The following is a 14,792-nucleotide window of genomic DNA, read 5'->3' as shown; positions in this document are numbered from 1 at the left end:
GGAGTTGAGCACCACCAGAACAGGGACTGCTCGGGTACGATGTACAAAAAAACAGAGACGCGTGAATCAAGTTTAGATTACAGGCACTGCTCTTTCGCATGTTATGTAAAATTATGAAAAACTATATATATGGGGTAAGATTTTACATATACAGTCAAAATCTGTCACTTATTGTCTTTTACCGTGAATAAGTTACTTAGCCTTCTACTACTCAGTATCCTTATTTATAGAATAGTGACAATTATAGCAACTATCTCAATGAATTTTTTCAATGGTTAAATAATGATAATAATAAAAATAATAATTGCTTCTCAGAATTTTGGCTAAGATCAAGTGTAGTATCAGTTCTTATCAATTTAAAAATAATAACCAACATGACTGAGTCCTTACCATGTGCCACATGCTATCTTAAATGTTCTGCATTGATTGTCTTATTTCTTCTCACAACATTTATAAAACACATAAAGCTCCTAGTTAATTCTATGTTAGCACTTTGTACTCAATAAATGATATTTTAAAAGTCTATAAAGCTTTCTCTATATCTCAATCAAGTAGGGAAAACACACTTGTTTAAACAACTCAGCCAACAATGATTGTTTTCCAGGCACTGTACTAGGATCTGGGAATATTAAAATGAGTAAGAGAGAATCTCTGCCTTTGAGACACTCACCTTATAATGAGGAGAACAGTTATATTGAAGCTGTAATGCAATATAATATGTTATATTCTATCAGTGTGACAAGATTGCCATGGGAGTTCAGAGGAGGAAAAATTCATTCTGTATCAGATTATAAGGGAAATTTTTATACGAAAGGTACTATTTGAATCTGCCTTATCTAGATAAGCAAGTCTTAGGAAGAGGAGTGAGAGAAAAATCTTCCAGGAAGATGGCACAGTTCAGTAAAGGGAGCAAGATGTAAACATGCGGTGTTTGGGGTTAAGTGCATGGACTGTGGAATCACACAGGCTTGAATTTTAATCCCAGCTCCTCATCTTCTTTGTGGCCTTGGGCAGGCTACTGCTATTTCCCTATTTCCTTGCCTAGAAAATGGCATTGATAATTGTTCCCTATTATAGATTGGTTGTGAGGATTAAACGACATGTGCACATAACATTTAGCATATTATCTAGCCCTTTTGTATGTGCTATTAATGTATTTCCCTCTCAGTTGCCATTAGCTGAAAAAAGTGAACTATGTATTAATTGCCAGCCTTTTTTTCTTTTTTGGCAAACAGAATAAACCTCACTAAATGCACATATAAACTGTAAGATGCATCTGAATCTCAGAAGCACTAAAATATGAAAAACGTACAATTTAGAATCGAAGAAAGAATATCATCATCATTATGAGGACCAGTCTGCAATCTTTAATGCCATGCTGAATATTTAGATTTGATCCTATTGTTAAAATATATTTTTCTCTGATTTCTGGACACTTTGCAGCTCTTAAATTACATGTCGAAGTTAGCGTATAGTTGTCTGTCTCTCCTGTTATTATGTGGTCTGTTTAACCTGTCCCAGAACATGGTGGGAGCTCTATAGACTATGAAATAAGATGGAATCTGGCCAACCTGAGGGTGGTTTAGGATGAGAGGTGATCATCTGGGCCTCATGCTAGTACTCAAAGAAGTGGGCCATAAGCTCAGTGCAAAATAAATGCAAAACCACAGTTTCTGCCTGGACCTTATAGCTGATAGTTCATCTCCCCCCACTGTGTGTTTAGAAACAAATGTAGCACCAGACGCATCAGCACCACCTAGGAACTTATTTGAAAGGCAAATTCTCAGGTTCCACCCTGGACCCAAAGCAGAAACTCTGGGGGTGGGTGCAGCAATCAGTGTTTTATCATGGTGATTTGGGTGTCTTTCTAATAACTTCCTAGGTGCTGCTGATTTTCTGGTCTGAGGACTACACTTTGAGAAGCACTGAACCGGAGGAAGTTGAACTCCCAGAGCCTCTGCCAGGGACAATTATTGATGGAGACTTGGCTCATCTGAACCTCTCTCTAGTGGGGTGGGTAAGTCCACCTCAGTGCCCAGAAGGCTTGAGCCTCTCAGTCTGCCACCTCCTCTGGCTTTGGCTCCACTTTCTATTTGGCATTTTCTACATCCACAATGATACTGAAATATTGTCCTGGAAAGAAACAACTGTATTCCCACTGAGCATTATTAGCCAGAGGGCAGGATGACTGGAGAGTGGGATTCTGCCAGGTGTCTAGGGGTCTTGTTACTGAAAATCTGCCCCCGTTGTCTCTTCAGGCCCTAGCATCTTCTGCCTCCCCTGACACATCACAGGAAGCTTAATTGAGGGAGGTTGTGGAAGCAACTCCCCAGTGTCTGAGCCCAGGAACAATTGCTGAGGGCAAGGATAGCCCGTGCTTTATCCTCCATCACTTAGAGACTTCAGAAGGAATTGGCAAGATGCCCACCTTGTCTTGTTTCCTCTCAGCAAATGTATCAGAAATGCAGAAAAGGGAGGGGATGTCCTTGGGGCTTTCTTGGCGAGCTGCAGCCTGACCTACTATAGCCAATTACATGCACAAATTGCCCTTAGCCTCACTCTGAAATTACTCAGAAGCTAACTGGAAGAATATTCTGGATTTAGAGAATATTTGTTAACTAATAGTGGAAAAAAAATAGAACAGTCAAAGCTCTGAGTATGCAGTAAATGACTACATTAATCAGGGATGGGGGGGTCAACAAAACAGCGATAGAAATGATTTGTTTGTTACAACAAAAGAGCAATAGAAAAGATATGTAAATAATTGTGGAAAGAGGAGACTATCCCATCCAAACACCCTGCTATGCTTTGAAAGTGTCCCCCAAATTTCACATTGAAACCATGTAATTAAATATTTGAGTTAAATATACATGGAAGTTTTTTACTGGGGTGTGTCTTGGTCTGTTTTTGTGCTGCTATAACAGAATACCCAAGACTGGGTAATTTGTAAAGAACAGAGATCTATTTCTTACAGTTCTGGAGGCTGGGAAGTCCAAAGTTGGGAGGCCCACATCTGGCCAGGGCCTCCTTGCTGCATCATCCCATGGTGGAAGATGGAAAGGCAAGAGAGTATGGGTGGGGCGGAGGGGCGGACAGGGAAGAGCACAGAACATATCCCTCGATCAGGAACCTACTCCCTCAATAACTAACCCACTCCCAAAATAACAGCATTAATCCATTCATGAGGGCAGAAACCTCCTGATGTAATCACTTCTCAAAGGTTCCACCTCTCAACACCATTGCGTTGGGAATTAAGTTCTAACAGAAGAACTTTGGGGACACATTCAAAACATAGCAGGCTGTTTGGACCGGATAGGCTCCTCCTGTCCACAATTGTTTACATAGCCTTTCTACTGTTGTTTTGTTATTATAATCACCACTCTGTTGACTTCCATCCCTAATTGAGGTAATCATTTACTGCATGGCTCACCAAAACATTACTGCTTAGCTACAAAACAGCTTCTCAAGGACAGGACTATTCTCCTCCAGTTATTTTATTCCCAATTTCTATCCTAGTGCTCAAGACACAGTGAGTGTTTAATAAATGTTTACAAAATAGACTAACAAATTTAACATCAACCTCTTGATCCACGGTCATTATTGTTTTATCCCTAACCACCCTCTCTACAGAGGATACCTCAGTTCTTCCTCATACCTCATCTCAGTAATACCTCACTTCTTATTTTAGAAAGACTATTAGAGTGTGAGCTAACAGTATAATGCCCACCGAACTGAGACTGAAGAATGAAGCAGGCAACTCCATCAGGTTTACAAGTAGTTTGTTATTGTTGTTGTTATTATTGATGGGTAAGTTACTTACAGGGAATAGAATGTGTGAAGTAATCAGTCCAGATGCTGCAAAGGTGTTTCCTCTGTAACCCCACTGGAGAGGAGTTGTAGCTTGTAAGGGACCTAGAGACAAAAGTGGAGCTATGCCAAATAGAGAAAGGCTGTGGGTGTGGAAGATGCCCAGGCACCTGTTGCTTATTCTCGGGTTGCTAGAGTCACTCCCTTTATCTTACACAAGCATAGCATTCTGTTCCTTTCCTTACCTCAGTTGCTAAGCAACCTGTGCAAGGGAAAGATTGTAACTACTGAAGCTAGAACTCTGAAAGCCACAAGGATGGAGTGAGTTCTGACCACCAATCCTATAAAAGACTAAAATGGTTCAGCATGTGTAAGAAATCATGTACCTCTAGTTTTCACTGAAACACATAAATATTTTACTTAGGCTTTCAAACAGAGATTTTAAGCAATTTAATAGAAATTATCAAATCTGCTGTCCTATTTTTTCAGCAGAGCTTTTCCAAAGTATATCCAGGTGTGCTGAAATTATTTCCTACCCATCAATTCTTTTTGTTTTGTTTTGTTTTATGTTGTGTTGTGGGGTTTTTTTATTCAAAATATTTTAACATTTATTTGTACATGTTTGTGAGGTACATCATATGCATGTTGCTTCAATACATGCATATAGTACATGATGATTCACTCAGGGTAGATATCATAGTTTTGTACCCATTAGTCCGCCACTTTTCTTCCTCCCCACAACCCCCCAGCCTCTGGTAACCATTATTTTACTCTCTACTTCTATGACAATCACTTTTTTTTAGATTCCACATATGAGTGATATTATGTGGTATTTGTCTTTTTGTGCCTGACTTACTTCACATAACACGATGGTTTCCAGTTCCATCCATGTTGCTGCAAATGATAGCTATCAATTCTTTTTATGAACCTCATTTCCTCCTGTAAGCTGGCTTCCATCTATTCTCCTCTTCAGGAACTACACAATTTTTGTGCACTAAAATCTTATTCTTGACAACTCTTAACTACCTCCTCCTCTTCCTCTGATTTCTTTACTTGCTCGAATGCTATAAAAATTGTGCTTCTCTGATTTCCTCATACATCTTATAATTCTTTTCCTCTCCTTGATAGATCCTGCTGTCTAAATGGTAGAAGTCTTAAGACAGAATCTTTAGAGCTTGCAGATGTGGTAACAAGCAATGCTATTTGCCAATATTTCAGCTCTGTGTCTAGCACATGGTAGGACAGAACTTCTCAGTTGCCTCAAAGTTAAGTATGGCTGTATGTCTTGTTTGGGCCAATGGAAAATGAGTGGAGCTGATGTGTCAGTTCAAGGCAAAATTTTCTATAACAGTCTATGATTCATCATGTTTCTGTTTTCCTATCTCAATAATTGCTGGAGCGTAAAGAAGGAAGCTCCCTCAGCCTGATAACCTGAGTGAGGATGACATAGAACAGAGCCCTTCCCTGAAGCCCATTCGGAAGGACATGTAGTATGAGTAAAAAAATAAGTCTTTCCAGTTTTAAGCCACTGAGATTTGGGGGATTGTGTCAGGAGTCCCCAAGACTGCCCTCAGGCTCAATGATGCACTAGAAAGAATCACAGGACTCAGAAGCTCTCATAATATGGTTACAGTTTATTACAAAAAAAGAATGCAGATCAAAATGAGCAAAGGGAAAATGTATCAAAGTCCAAGAGAAACCAGGTGCAAGCTTCCAGGTATCCCCTCCTAGTAGAGTCACATGGAGGTATATTTAATTCTCCCAGAAATGATGTGTGACAACACGTGTGAAGTGTTGCCAACCAGGGAAGGTCACCTGGGCCTTGAGGTCCAGGGTTTTTATTGAGGGCCAGTCACATAGGCATATACATATGAGTGACTTCAACTATTCAGACCAGTCCTAAAGACAGGACTTTCTTTGGAATAAAGACAGGAATCTTTGTTTGCTTGAGAAACATAGGCCTGCAGAGTTCATTCTTTTCTGCCCACAGAGTTGATTTGGGGGGTCATACATCCTCTCCCGATGGTTATAGACACCTAAGTCATTTTTGTTTTTGAAGCACTCATTATACTAAGAAGTGACGAAATGACCAAACAAAACTTTAAAGAAAAATGAAATAATTTAAATATTTACATTTAATTAAATAAAACTTTGGGAAACAGACATTTTGAGACATACAAAAGCTGAAGAAATTCATTACCTAGAGATTTACACTGCAAGAAATGTTCAGAAAAAGTCATTCAGGGAGAAGGAAAATGATACTAGGTAAAAATCTATCTACACAGAGAAATGAAGAGCACCAGAAATGATATTTATATGGGTAATTATTTTTAAAAAGTTTTAAGTTTTTCAAACTTTTAATGACAACTGACTATTTAAAGCAAAAATAATAATGTATTTTGGGGGTTATACCATATGACAACAATAGCACAAAGGCTGCTGTGGGATAAAAGTTAATTGTTGTAAGATTCTTATACATTCTTATATCATAAAGTGATATATATCACTTGAAGGTAGACTGTAATAAGTTAAAGATGTAAACTATAAACTATAAAGCAGCCCCTAAAGTAACACAAAGAGTTATACCTAATAATCCAGCAAAAGATATCAAATGGGATTATAAAGATACTCAGTCCACAAAGACACAGAAAAAGAGAACAAGGAAACAAGAACAGCTAGGGCAAATAGAAAATAAAGGAAAAGAGGGGAGAGCTGAACCCAAATGTATCAATAATTACATTAAATGTAAACTAAATGTCCAATTAAAGGCCAGAGGTAACCGGATTTGGTTTAAAAAAATAAAAGAAAACTAAAAACAAGGCCTAACTCTGTGCTGCCTCCTAAGAAACCCACTTTAAATATAAAACTACAAGTATGTCAAAAGGAAAGTGATGGAAAAAGATATGCCATGCTAACAATAATCAAAACAAAGTTGAAGTGACCTTATTAATATCAGACCAAGTAGATTTTGCAGCAAAGAATATTACCAGGGCTAAAGAAGGTCATTTCATAATGAGAAAAGGGTGAATTCCTAAATAGAACAATCTGTGCATCTAATGAAATACATGACAAAAAAACTGAGAAAACTAAGAATAGGCAAATTTATAATTGCAGCTGGAGATTTCAACACCCTCTCTCAATCACTGATAGAACAAGTACACCAAAAATCAATGAGTATATAGAAAACTTGAAAAACACTGTGAATCAACTTGACCTAATTGAAATTTACAGAATGCTCCACCACCCCAAAACAACATAACATACATTATTTTCAAGTGCACAAGGAACATTTTCCAAGAGAGACCACATTCTGGACTATAAACTATGTCTCAATAAGTTTTTTTTAAAAATTCAATCATAAAAGTATTTTGTCTGACTATAATGCAATTAAGTTAGAAATCAATAACAAAAAGAAAGCTGAAAATTCTTTGTATTTGGAAACTAACTAACACATATCTCAATAACCCAAGGGTCAAAGAAGAAATAAAAAAAATTAGAAAGCATTTTGAACTACATAAAAATGAAAACACAACATTTCAAAATTTGTGTAATAAAGCTGTCAGTAATTAGAGGGAAATTTACAGCATTAAATGTCTGCATAAGAAAAGAAAGGTCTAAAATCAATTACCTCAGCTTCCACCTTAAGAAGCTAGAAAAAAGATCAAATAAAATCCAAGTAAATAGAAGAAAGGAAATAAAGATTATAGTGGATATCATTGAAATAGAAAACAAACAAAGGGAAATCAATGAACCAAAAGCTTGTTCTTTGAGAAGATGAATAAAGCTGATAAACCTCTATAAACAGACTGACCAGGACAGAGAGAAAGAGAGAGAGAGAGAAATCATAAAACACTTCCAGTGTCAAGAATGAGAAAGGTGAACTTTACCACAAATTATATAGATATGAAAAGACTAATAGAATTTTTAGAAAAGCTTAATTTTAGCGAATTTGAAAATGGACAAGAAATGGACACATTTCTTGAAAGATACAAACTACTAAATCTCACTCAAAAAGAAATGGATAACATGAATAGTCCTATTAAATAACTCAATTAAAAAAACTTAATTTGTAGTTAAAACTCTTTCCATAAAGAAAAATTCCATCCCAGATGACTTCACTGGTAAATTCTACATTTAAATAATAAATAATAAACAACTTATTCCAGGATATTAAGAGGAAGGAATTCTTCCCAATTAATTTTGTGATGCCAGAATTTTTATGACACCAAAATCAAACTATGACATCATAAAAAAGAAAACTAGAGAATCACTCATGAACATAGGTGCAAAATTTTTAATAAAATTTTATCAGGCAAATTCAATAATATATAAAGAGGATAATACATTATAACTAAGTACAGTTTATTGTAGGAATGCAAGATTAGACTCACATTCCCAATAAGAAAATGCCAGCAAACTAGGAATATAAGGGAGTTCGTTCAACTTGATAAAGGGTATCTAACAAAAAAACCTATGGCTAACATTATACTTAATAGTAAAAAACTGAAAGCAATCCCCTTAGGATCTGAAACGAGGAAAGAAATCTGCTCTCACTTCTATTCAACATTGTACTATAGGTTCTAGACACTGCAATTAGGTCAGTAAAAGAGATGAGAGGCATCCAAACTGGAAAGGAAAAAGGAAAACTGTGCTTATTCACAGGCAACATGATCATCCATGTAGAATATTTAAAAAAAAAAAAAACCTCCTGCCAGAACTAATCTATGAGTTAATATCTGAGTTTAGCAAAGCTACAGAATAGAAAATGAAGATACAAAGTAGATTTCCAAATACTAGGAACAATCAAAACTTAAAAGGAAAAAATATCATTTACAATAGCATCCAGATATATTAAATGCTTAGGTAAAAATCTTACAAAAGATGTACAAGATGTGTATATTGAGAACTATGAAATATTGCTTAGAGAAATTCTTAAAGATCTAAATAAATAGAGGAGTGTACCATGTTAAAGCATAGAAAGCTCAATATCAAAATGTTAAGATATTGGGCCGACCCCATGGCGCGCTTGGGAGAGTGCGGCGCTGGGAGCACAGCGACGCTCCCGCCGTGGGTTCGGATCCTATATAGGAATGGCCGGTGCACTCACTGGCTGAGTACCAGTCACGAAAAAGACAAAAAAAAAAAAAAAAAATGTTAAGATATCAATACCTCTCAGTTTGATGTATAGATTAAACACAATTCTAATCAAAATCCCAGCAGGCTTTATATAGAAATTGACAAGGATATTCTGAAATTCACACCAGAATGTAAATCATCTACAATAGCCAACACGATCTGAAACAGAAGAACAAAGCTGAAGGACTTACACTGCCTGACTTCAAGACATCATACAGCTACAATTAAGACGAAATGACATTGGTATATTCTTATCGCTGGCCTGGGATGATAATGCCATGGTTTCCCACCCATGGGAAGTGTCAGTAGGTGCTGTTGATTGGCTCATTTATTCTATAAACATTTGAGTTCCTCTATGTTCCAGCTGTAGTTCTTGGCACTATAGAACAATCAATAGTGATTAAGACAAAGCCCTCATGGAGCTTACATTCTGTGAGATGAAACAGACAATCAAAACTAATAGGTATTTATATTAGAATGTCCAGTGGTGATTAAAAGAAATGTAAGTCAGAGTAAAGGGATAGTAAGTGGTGGCAGCTGCTGCTTTAGATAGCGGATATAAGAAGACTTCTCTGAGGACAAGTCTTTTGAGCAGAGACCTAAAGTGAGTGAGGAAGCCAAACAAACGTTTGGGAGAAGAGTGTTCCGGGAGGAAGGGACAGTAGGTATGCAATCCCTGAGACAGAAGTGCACACTTGGCAGGAAGACAGTGCGACTACAGCAGAACGCACAGGATGGAGTGGGTAGGAAACGGTGTCTGAGGGGCAGGTTGGATATGGAAGGATGGTGGACTTTGTCCTAAGCATGATGCAAAAGGAACACAGGGTTCTGAGGGAGGAAGTGGTGTGATCTGTCTGCGTTTTAGAACAATCCTTCTGGCTGCTGCAGGAGATAAGAACGGACTGATAAAGAGGCTTTGGCAGCAGTCCAGGAGATAAATGATGTGGCTTGGCCTGCAGGTAATGAGAAGCGATCAGTTTCAGTACACACCTTGAAGGTACAGCCAATCAGACTTTCTAGGGTGAGACAAAAGAGAGGACTTGGTGATTCCCAGGTTTTTGACCTGAGCAACTGTGTGAATAGTGGCACAATTTAATATGGTGAGGAGAACAGGTCTTGGGGATGGGTGAAATTTGGAATTCAATTTTGGATAGTGAAAGATTTGGGGTGGTTAGAGAGAGGTAGGAATTTGAGTTGGAAAATGAGATCTTTATGGCCATAGAAGGATAAAAGTACCAGTGATGAGAGATGCTGAAAGAGGAGCTTGGACTCCTTGTGAAAACTGAGGTAAATAAAGAGGTAGATCATGAGGGGAATGGCCCTGATAGTCTCTTAGGGGGACAGGAACGGTCCTCTAATTGGAGCTTCTTCTTGTGGCTGATCTTTTAAGCAGTTCATAATAGTAAGAAGGTGACATTCAGGGAGTGAACATGGTGGTCTCACTTTTTCTTCAAGAAAACTATTTTATTCCCTCTGAGATTTTGAATCCATGATCATTGGAACTTTAAATTCAAAACCAGGAATGGAATTTCTCTAAATCCTGCTGAAGGCAGGTGGAGGGTGAGCAGACGTTCTTCCCTTTATCCATGGTGTCCACCCTGGCATTTTGCCACAGGTTGGATGCATTGAGTCCACTTTGGATTTCAGCCTCTCCTTTTCTACCCTGCATTTCTGTATGAGGGATCCTTTGGATCTTTCTTTCTCCCCATCACCTGGATAGGCTATGGGAACTGGGAGATACTATCTCAAGCTCCGTCTGCCTAAACACACCACACCACAACTTCTACTTCACCACAACCTCCATGTCGGCATAGCATCCCCTCTGAGGCTGTTACCCCTAGGGGTCTAGCTGCAGCGGGGAGCAGGGCCTTGGTCCCTTCTGTCCTTAGATTTTTAGACATATTGGGGAATTCGATATGTATCATTATCAGAAAGAGGCAGGTCCCTCTCAGAGTTGCTCATCTACACCTAACTTACCTCTCCTGTAATAATCACTTTCTGCCTCCTTTTTTGTCACTCCTCTTTTTTTTTTTTTTCAGGAAAACTATTTTTTCCCCCCTAAGGTTTTAAATCCATGATCACTCATCAGTCTTTGGTGATCTTCCAAGTCAAAGTCTTTTGGAATTCAAAACAAAAGCATTTCTCTCTCAAGGGCTTAGCTCTTGAAATTGAAAGCCAAATATATCAGACCTTACTCTGAAATTCAAAGTAAAAGATGGATTCTTCTTCTGGGCTCACTCCTGCCATCTCTCAGAAGCAAAGGATGTCTAATGCAATGGGTAGAGGGCAATGAAGCAGCAAAAATCCCCAGAAATTAAATTTAAAATTTCACAATATTAACTTTTATTTTACTATTATCATTTGGATTGACGGGAGCCTGTGGTGAGGCTGGGAGGGGAGAAACAGTTGTCCCAAGTCTATGAGGTCACAGCTGAGGTCACAGAGTGTTGAAGAGGGCAGGGCTGATACTGGGAACAGGGGACTGTTGTAAGATGGGGCTCAGAGAGGAGAAAGTCTAGGGGGGAAAGGGTGGGCCAAAGTGTGACTTGGGAAGCCCAGCCAGGTAAGTTTCTGGGCATATTTAACCTGGTTCCTCACTGGGGTTTGGAGGTGGGGAAGGGTGGAAGTGGGAAATGTGGGAGGGAATCTTCTCAAAGAAGAATTTGTCTTTTGTCTGGGTCACTGCATTGGCCTTTCAGTCCCATGTGCGGTGGACAGTATCAACTATGGGGTTTTTCCTTGTCCTCTACAAAGCACTTGAAGGATGAAGCTGACTGACCTTCAACTTGTAGTTCTATCTTGTGAGGTAGGATGGGATGGGGTATTTGCCAGTCTTGAATTCACTATTCACTATTTCCTATTCTTGCCTTTGGGCCCATCCTCAACTCAAGGAGCCTCTGGCCAACTCCCTACCTCCAATGTTATCCAGCTGTTTTTTACTTACGTTGTGTTTGTTTGTTTGTTTGTTTGTTTGTTTGTTTGTTTGTTTGTTCCACCCATCTTCTTACTGGTATTTTTGTTGTGACTGAAAAACAGGACAGGGAGATTTTACCTGGTGTAAACACTTCCTTCTACCTTTATCTCTCTTAACACATATGTACATGCACACACACACACATACACACTGACCCTTTCAAAACACAGACGCTTCCTGAACTACTGAGACATCTGTCCTTATAGTTCTCCAGTGGGTAAGTGCTTTTCTTCTCACTACACGCCTACCTTTTCCCCTGTTATGTCTTCCCAGGGCCTGGAGCTATCTCCACCTTCAGCTCCAGAGTCCTGGTTTCTGTCTGAGAACAAATGGCAGAGAATGCCTACCAGTACCAAGAACAAAAGGCAGGAATGAACTCCAGGCAGCAGAAAAGGTAAATGGGGCTAATGCCCCTTTAGCATCCTTAGATTGGCTATATCCTGTGGAAAAAGAACTAGAGTCACCTGTCTCCCATCTCTCTTGTCACCCCTATGCAAGTCTACACATGGCCAGGAGGTCCAGGCAGTTTACTCAGGACCCACTAGCATGGATGATCAGAGTGGTTGCCCAGATTTCACCTGTTTCCACTCCTCTCCTTCCTGCCAATTACCTATCTAACCCTGTATACAGCTACTCCTTCTTCCAGATGACTTTGGCAGTGATTCCATTAGTATTTAGGAAAGGGAGTTTCAGCTGAGCTGCCAAGAATAAGCAAAATCTTTCAACTTCCTCCTCGGCCTTCCATCCCCATCCCCACCGCATCACAGGTCATGAAGGAAAAAGGGAACACATTTTGGGAGTACAAAAAAGGAAGCAGTCTGATAGTTGGATGTACCTTCTCGAGAGGGACCTGGGCCGTTCGACAGGTTAGGTGGGGTGAAGGGCGGGGAATGGACACAGTTATACAGGGAGGAGAACAGTAAGGTTTAATGATAGTGACCGTCACCGTCATTTCCATTGCTCTATGCTTCAGAATTTTCAAAGTGTTACCACAGTAGCCAAGATATTTGGAAGATGAGGCCGCAAATCTAAGAGGGGACATGAGAGATGGGACCCTGTCTATCCTTCCTGAATTTTTAATATAGGAAGTTCAAGAATTCTTGCTAGGAGTTTTAGGATGGAGTTGGGAGAAGCTTTTGGATTACATTCCCTGCTTCTCATCAGGTTTCTATCATCCTTTCTTTCCAGCACATCCATAGAAGAGACAATGAGACCACAGGTGGGTAAGACCTCCATATGCACTGGTTCCTTTTGGAGTTCTTGATCCTGGGGAGAGGGGAGGAGAAGAGGCTATGGACAGGAGGCAGAAAAGCCTCCTGACAAGGACCATGTCTCGCAGGGCTTGGGCTTTGTAGTTGGGGTGCTCTTGACTGACTGGTGGGTCATGGTCTACCAAGATCAGATAACACCTCCAATGCCACTACTACATCAGATGACTCCAGGGGCAGGCAAGCTACATGGGCATTGATAAGACAGGTAAACATAAGGTCTGCTTGTACCTGTCACCCACCAGCTAGATCAAGATATGAGCAGGAGAAATGGGCTAAAAATGACTCAGCATGGTTGAAGGAGTCTTTGGGCTGCCTGAAAAATGGGTAACTACAGGTGTCCATCTCAATTCCAAGAAATATCTTTTATTCCACCAGTTCTATGATGTGTCATTTCAGATTCAGGGAGAGTTAGGGTAATGTTCTCAAGATTTGTTTCTTGTTTCAACAGGAAAGACGGGTATCAATAACTGAAACCCTGTGGGATCAGGTGAGTACAGAGGTGTCGTTTTTGACAGCCTGGTGAGAGGCAGGAGAAGCGAGAGAGTGTTTAAGAAAAGAGCCAATTTCTTTCTCTTTCCTTGAGCAGTTTCCTGATTGGTGACGAAGGACGTCCATGCTCCCTCCCATTTCGTCCTATTTCTCATCAGTGCCAACCCCTCAGAACTCCTCGTGGCGTGTCATCTCAATGCCTCTTCCCGATACCTGCCTGTTTGAAGCTGTCATGGGTCCTGTTTGTTGAAGCCTGGTTTTAAGGGTGTACAATTCCTCAGTTCTCCGTGACTGCCACAGACTTGAAAGCACAGGTTGGACCTTTCTCATGGATTCAGGGTGGTGAAGCTGTGCTCTGGACCCCACAATGAAGGCTGATATGTCTATGCATTTCCAACCCATTCAGATCAAGACTTTTATTAAAACAATAAAACATAAGCAAACTTAAATTAAATCCAGCCTTTATCTGACATTACCCACCATAAACCAGGCTCTAAAAAGTTATCATTCCTTCTCTCACGAATCTCACAGCTAAGTAGGGGGAAAAAGGCATATAAAGAAATAATCCCAATGCAGTTAAGTTATTTTTAAAGAATATGAACAAGGATCCTTGAAGATCAGGGAAGAAAGTAACTGTTTCTATTTTCCCACTAATAATAGCAAATTCCACTTAGTGGCTAGCCTCTGTTTCAAGTGCTCTAAATCTATTAAGTCTTAATTCTCGCAAAAGTCTTTGGAGGTAGGTACTCTTAGCATTATGAGTCTCATCTTACATATGAGGCACAGAGAGGTTAAACAAACTCTCACATAACCACTGAGTGTTTGTACTGAGATTTGAACCCAGAGGGTCTGGCTCAAAGCCTGGTTCTTTCCCACTATATGATGCTTCCTCTCAACTCCGATTTTTCTTCTTTTTATTTATCCATTTATTTACCGAGAAATGCAAAAATAGACAGAAATGTTCAAGGAATGATATAACAAACACAGATGTCCCTTCCATTTAAAATTTACTGTTAACATTCTATATTTGCTTCAAAATTCTTTTTGAAAATATAAAGAAATATAACAATACGGACAAAGGTGAGGTCCCTGGACAACCTTCTTCCTCCCTGAAG

The 14,792-nt window shown here is 39.4% G+C and overlaps 1 pseudogene; it reads left to right on the top strand.

The window, feature by feature from the left end:
* The first annotated feature begins 303 nt into the window (after positions 1-303).
* Positions 304-395, top strand: LOC134361440 (U2 spliceosomal RNA; annotated as a pseudogene).
* Positions 396-14,792: the final 14,397 nt, after the last annotated feature.

Source organism: Cynocephalus volans, chromosome 12 (assembly GCF_027409185.1).
Source record: "Cynocephalus volans isolate mCynVol1 chromosome 12, mCynVol1.pri, whole genome shotgun sequence".
Classification (NCBI taxonomy): Eukaryota; Metazoa; Chordata; class Mammalia; order Dermoptera; family Cynocephalidae; genus Cynocephalus; species Cynocephalus volans.
The sequence above is the reverse complement of the archived record's forward strand: the minus strand, read 5'-3'. Positions and strand labels throughout refer to the sequence as shown.